This window comes from Siniperca chuatsi, linkage group LG24, assembly GCF_020085105.1.
Source record: "Siniperca chuatsi isolate FFG_IHB_CAS linkage group LG24, ASM2008510v1, whole genome shotgun sequence".
In the NCBI taxonomy this organism is placed as follows: domain Eukaryota; kingdom Metazoa; phylum Chordata; class Actinopteri; order Centrarchiformes; family Sinipercidae; genus Siniperca; species Siniperca chuatsi.
Window position 1 is genome coordinate 702,606 of NC_058065.1, and position 6,281 is coordinate 708,886.

The 6,281-nt window shown below is 47.2% G+C and overlaps 2 protein-coding genes across 1 annotated transcript in view; both read right to left on the minus strand.

The window, feature by feature from the left end:
- LOC122871907 (NLR family CARD domain-containing protein 3-like) overlaps nt 1–6,281 on the minus strand; it is a 752,187-nt gene that overhangs the window by 521,638 nt on the left and 224,268 nt on the right.
- Nucleotides 1–6,281, minus strand: part of LOC122871908 (gastrula zinc finger protein XlCGF57.1-like) — a 134,727-nt gene that overhangs the window by 44,551 nt on the left and 83,895 nt on the right. The gene's annotated exons all lie outside the window — the stretch shown is intronic.

A 6,281-nucleotide genomic window follows, 5' to 3' on the forward strand; every position in this document is an offset into this window, starting at 1 on the left:
TACCTGAAGCGGAGTCAGTTTTCAGACTGAAGGCTGGCTAACAGCAGGACACCTGCTGAGCAGCTCCCCGACCTTCGTCACTTGTGCCCCCGAAACGTTCAGTACTTCACATGAACATATAGAAAACGTTAAAAAAACACCAAATAAACATATTTTCCCTGTTCTGTTAATCGTTTCATGACCCGTCGGATTTATCTTGCGACCCCTGTGGGGGTCCTGACGAACTCAGAACAAGGCTGCACGCCATCAGGTGTTCACTGGCGTCAGGACACAACAGGGTCCCCAGAGTTCGGGTCTGACGGAGTCAGGACTCTGAGCAGGAGGGAGGTTTTTTAGCAAACTGCGGGAATCAGAGTTTGAAGCAAATCAAAATGGCAGCACTGACGTTTGATGTCAGCGACAGACTGAGGGAAGCTGTGAAGAAAACCATGCAGAGGGCTGAAAGCTGAAGCTCAGCAGCACAAACTTTATTATACACGCATGAAAACCAGCAGCACCACAGTCGAAGCAACGCAGCGTTTCTTTATTTAAGTGAATCTGACTGAAAAGCAGAAAAACATGTTTAAAACTCAACTCCCCGCCCCTCCCCTCTGCCCCCCCCCTCCCCTCTCCCCTCTGCCCCCGCCCTCTCCCCTCTGCCCCCCCCTGTCGGAGGGCCTCTGGTGTATTTTTAAAACCCTCCTGATGTGAAGACGGAGGCGGGGGATGTGTTTCCTTTTCTGAATCACAGAGCTGAACTGATCAATAAGGATTAATTGATCGCTCGCTGGGGGTTTCAGGAGCTCTCTGATTGGTCGGCTACAGATGATTCGTCCGTCTGTCGGTTCATCTCCAATAATCAGGGTTTCGTGTCCTCCCCGTTCAGGTTTTACAAACATTTTCAGCCTGGGGGAACCTGCTCCTGTGCAGAAGGGGTGGGGGGGCCTTCATGTCTCCCAAGTCTGCCCCCCTTCTTTGAATCCGTGGCCCAGCCTGCCCCCCGAGTCCAAGATAATAGAAAAGGTCTGGAGACCAGACTGTCGTTGTGAAGATAAACTTGTGTTTTATCTTTTCTGTCCATCGGCTGCTGGCAGTCCTCTCTCTCTCCGGAGGGACGGTTATCAGAGTTCACTTCGACTCCTCGCAGCCTCTAAATCTGATCCAGGACCGGATCCACCACGCCCTGAGGAGCCGAGGGGATTACCTCATCTCCCGCGGTCAGACTCTGAGGTGTGAACATGTGAAAGATGATCCAGGAATCCAAACATTAAAGGAAGTGAATCAAGTTCAGCTATTTGTCAAAGTTCAAAGTTCAATGTTAATCGACCAAAAACACGTCAGGGTGCATTTCTTAAACAGAAAAACGCAAAGCTACTGATGTGGAGACGTTGAGGGGAACGGAAGTGTTTTAGTTTTAGCGATCGGAGACGTCTGTGCTGCGTTCTTGAGTCTCTCTCCGTTATTTGTTTGACAGGCGAGTTTCCATCGTTCCTCTGAGAGGAGCGAAGTGGACGCAGTGTAAACACACCGCAGCGTTAACCAAAACACCTCGGACGCCACGAGGCCTTTTTAGGCCAGCGCTTTTCAAAATAAAAGCCCTGAACGCCTCGAATGGTACCCATCTGTCACCGCTCCCTCTTCGACTCTTCTTCTGCTGTTTAGCTCTCGGGCTTTCTGCCTATATGTTTCCCCTCTGTGAACATAAACTGAGGCAGCGACGGGGGAGGAGGGGAAGGGAGGAAAAAAGCCTTTTTCTTACTGATGTCAACCTTCAGTTTCATCACTAAAGCCCATTTAAGTCACTGTGCTGTGCGTGGTAACGTTTTAACCGTTAGTTGTGTTTTTCCTGTTTCCGCAGCTCGGTGCCGGACGTTTCAATAAAGCTCATTTAAATGTGAAATGTTCTCTCCGTTTCTTTCTGCCGTTCAGCTCGACAGAAAGATGAAAGGACGGAGATTCGTCTTCTGACTCATGTTTCATTTATTCGCTCACAATGTACAGAGAATATTTTAACACCAAACTCTCTTTCCAACATTCAGAAACAAAAAAACCCCAAATCAATCAATATTTAAATGTCGTCATTTAATGTTTCTTTTGGTCGTTTCTCCCTCAGTTTCTGCTGCAGGCGTGCTCGGCTCCCCTCCCCCCTCCCACTTCATCTTTTCATCTCCTCTCACATTCCTGAGAAAGTGGTGTTGAAGAAAACCAGAGACAGAGGTGAGGGGCTTCGCCTCCCCCGGCCTCCCTCCCTCCCCTCTGGGTGAAGTGAGAGGAGGGGGGGGGGTTGATACTGAGCCCAGTTCATGTCAAAACCAAAATGAGAGGTGGATGTTGGAGGAGGGGGGATGAACTCCCTGAACAGAAAACAAGCTTAGCTTAGCACAAAGACTGGAAAAAGGAGGAAGCTACTAGCCGTGATCAACCACACATACATGTGTTTATATCTCAGCCAGGCTAAAACCCATGCTAACATGCTAAAGAGCAAGAAACTAGCAAGCTAAATAATTCATTATTATTTTCCTAATGATCCCAGATTCACAGAATACAGTTCGGCTAACATTTGTTAGCTAGAGAGCTAACTTATTTAGCTGACAATCAAACATTATTAAATAGTAACACTCACATTATTGGACATTTTGTTCTGTCTGCCCCAGAGTCAGATGTTCAGTTTCATCTCTGTGAGACAAGTCCAGGATATGTTTAGCCTAGCTTAGCACAAAGACTGGAAACAGGGGCGGACTGCTAGCCTAGCTCAAAATAGAGAAATCTGCTAAAGATATATTTTCAGTCACAAAAACTACAAAAGAACTTGATGCTATTGTGCTGCTGATGGGACGGGCGAACATATGGCTATGCTAACATGCTAAAGATCAAGTACAATAGCTACCAAGCTAACTAATTTTAGCTGACACATCATGTACAATTTGTCCAGAGCTGTTTTAATTCAATTAAAACCCAATAATCCTCACACCTAAAACTGTTTAGCTTAGCTTAGCACAAAGACTGGAAAAAGGAGGAAACTACTAGCCAGTGTAGTTACAAAACAGCTAGCATAATCAACCATACATATAAGTGTTTATATCTACTCAGTGTTATGACACCTACAAACAGTATATCCAACATTATTTTAGCTGTTTGTTGGCTACAAGCTAGCATATCCTTTAAGCTAACTGGTGTCCTATATCAGGATGATTAGCCTAGCTTAGCATAATGACTGAGGGGGAAAATTCTAGTTTAGCCACAAAACAGACAACGTTATTTAATGTGTTTATAGTTTGTAACGGAGCTACATATTCAACATTATGTTACCTGTTCTTAGTTAGCTAATGTAGTGGCAGCTAAAAACAGCTAGCATATCCAATGCTGTTTGTAAGTAGATGGTGTTATAACAGGATGTGTACAGCCTAGCTTAGCACGAAGGCTGGAGGTAGGGGGGAAATGTTGGCACCATCCTTTTTACGTTGTTTTTAAAGAACATTTCCTGTCTTCAGATCTCACTTTGGCGAAGACGCAACACGATGTTTGCAGTGTTTCGGAGTGAATCGTTCCTTCAAAGAAAGCGAATCTGGGCCCTGCAGACTGACCTCCCGGATGACTCAGTTTGACCTCCTGGCAGACGGACAGATTAACGAGCTGCAGAGTCTCTCAGCTGTATCGAGTATCAGTTCAGGCTGGATGGGATCCATTGTCCTCCTGATACGTAAACCAGATGTGAACCACCCCCCCTCCCCACGACTCCCCCGTCCTCTCAGAAACTTTCTCTGCTGTAAAAACACAAAGACCGCAGCTCCGAGTCGTCTGATGTTCGACTCGGAGGTGGAGTCGGGAGCGCTCGCTCTGAACTCTTGATCGCACTTAATGCGCCCGACGTTTTCCCATGGAGGTTATCTGTGTTGTGTTGCAGATGCCTTTGTGTCTGACGCAACTGTTGGTGTACGTGATGAATGTGTTGTCGGAGCGAGAAAGACCAGGATTTGTGTGAGGTTTGATCTGATGGAGATGAAGGAAGGTGGTGTTGTGACTCTGAAATCAAAGCTGCACAAAAGGATTAAAAGAATATTTGAGGTTTTTCATTGAGAGGTCGTGTTTTTATCGCAGCTGATGTCCAAACAGGACAAAATATTATAACTTAAAGGAAGGAAGTACTAAACTATCAAAATAAGAGCTGAGCTGTTAAATAACTGTTCAGGCTGGATGTCGTCTGTGGTTTTCGATCCGATTTACCATCGAAACTCATCTTTGATCCGACAGACGGAACGGTTTGATAGATTTTGACATATAGTGCTCGATTCGCTCGCTTCTGTTTGCCTGTTTCATTACAGCGGACCTGACATCCACAGAGACCAGGACCGAGGCCGAGGGCCAGACCAGGAAAGCAGCGACTCGGACCCTGATGATGAGGCCCAGTGGCTTTAAATCTGCTTGATTTGGTTTGTTTGACAAAAGGTCGGCCTGAGTGTGATGTCGGCCTCCTGCGGTGTTTCTGGTTTCTGGTCTGCAGCGCTGAGCTCGGAACGACGTTCGCCGGACTCCGCTCTTCTTCTCTGCTCTTTCCATTTCACGTCAGAGCTTTCTGTCAGATCCAACTGGCTTCTTGAAATCATTTCTTTAAAAGAGGATCGACACCCTCGAGTGGAGCCCCCCCCTCCCGCCCCGCTCGCAGGGGGAACAGGAACCATTACACCCCCCTTCCTCCCCCACTGGAATAAAACAACCTTTGCAGATGAAAAGCCGCCATGTGAAGGGGGTCCGGGGGGTCCGGGAGGGGGATTCCTGCACAGTGGAAGCTATGTTAAAGAGCAGATGATATTAACATCCTATTACCATCCCATTCATACACATTAACATGACAAGCCGCCTGGAGGGAGGCCCAGATGCACTCTGGGACGGCGGGGACAAAGGAGCTCCGCCCACAGGTCAGAGCAGAGAAGAAGAGCGGAGATAAAAAAGAAGAAGAAGAAGAAGAACGGGTAAAAAGAGGACAAAGAGGGGTTTTGAGGGGGCGGGTCGAGCTGAGATCCGTTTGGGAAAAAGAAACCTGAGAAAGTTTTAACCCTTTAAAACCACGGGGCTCAAGCTTGACCCGGTTTACCCAGACCTGCAAATTCTGACCTTCTTATTTTACTGTTTGTTTGCCTCACAAACTGAAACACGAATATTCTGAGACGAGCTCAAACTTACTGTGACAAAACGACGTGACGTTCAGAACTGCAAATGATTCACAATCAGAAACAAACAGCAGCGTTTGAGTTGCCGTAGAAACGGCCTGTGCATGGTTTGCAGCCGCGACAGGAAGCCGTCTCAGGCTTTTGGATGACAGGACGGAGAGGGAGCGCGTGCAGGTGTTGTAAACAGGAAGTTAGTTAGCGCAGCTGTTTGTCAGCAGGTGCAGCCGATTAAGATCTGATTCATCTTAATTAAGATACTTTAAAGCACTTAAAGCCTTTTTCCTCTCAGTCGTCACTCCGTCAGACCTGAACTCATGAAACATCGAGTCGTTCAGCCGACTCACACGTCCAGAGGACGTCGTCGTCTCTGACGTCCGTCCAGAATAAACCTCCAGAAACCAGCTGAGACGCCAGAGAAGAAAGCGGCTGCAGAACCTGCCTGAGAATCCTGCTGTTTCTAAGTTTCCTTCAGTCTCACAGTGATCCAGAGACAGCTGTCTGTCCGTCCACGGGTCCACTGCAGACAGGAGCTGCTGACTGCTGGTTCGGCTGCTCTGATGGGACAGTCTGACTACATGTGGACACATACAGGCTGAAACAACAAGCTGTGGCTCACAGCTGACTCACTGACTCCATGGCAACATTATACTTCCTGTTTACATCCACCAAAGCATTATGGGAACTGTAGTTCCAAAACTTAGAGCAGGATCATTAATAGAAGCGAGACATCAGACAGAACTCGTCATCTTCGGTCCACATTGATGCGTAACCATGCCAACACACTGTTTTAAGAGCACTTTCTAGTCCTTGAGGACTTTCTAGGGGTCCTTGATTGAGTGAACTGGTAACCTAGCGCGTAGCATCACCGCTGTTGCCATGGTTACCTCCATAGCAACTTTGCTGTCAGTAAAACTGTTCCGCATGAATGACTTCAGCTGACAGCCAATCAGAGAGCAGGATTCTCTGTTGCTAGGGTAACAACAATAATAAACTTGTCGAGGTTTGTTTAATTTATTATACACTCACACACACACACACTCACACACACACACACACACACACACACACACACACACACACACACACACACACACACACACACACTCACACACACACACACACTCACACACACAC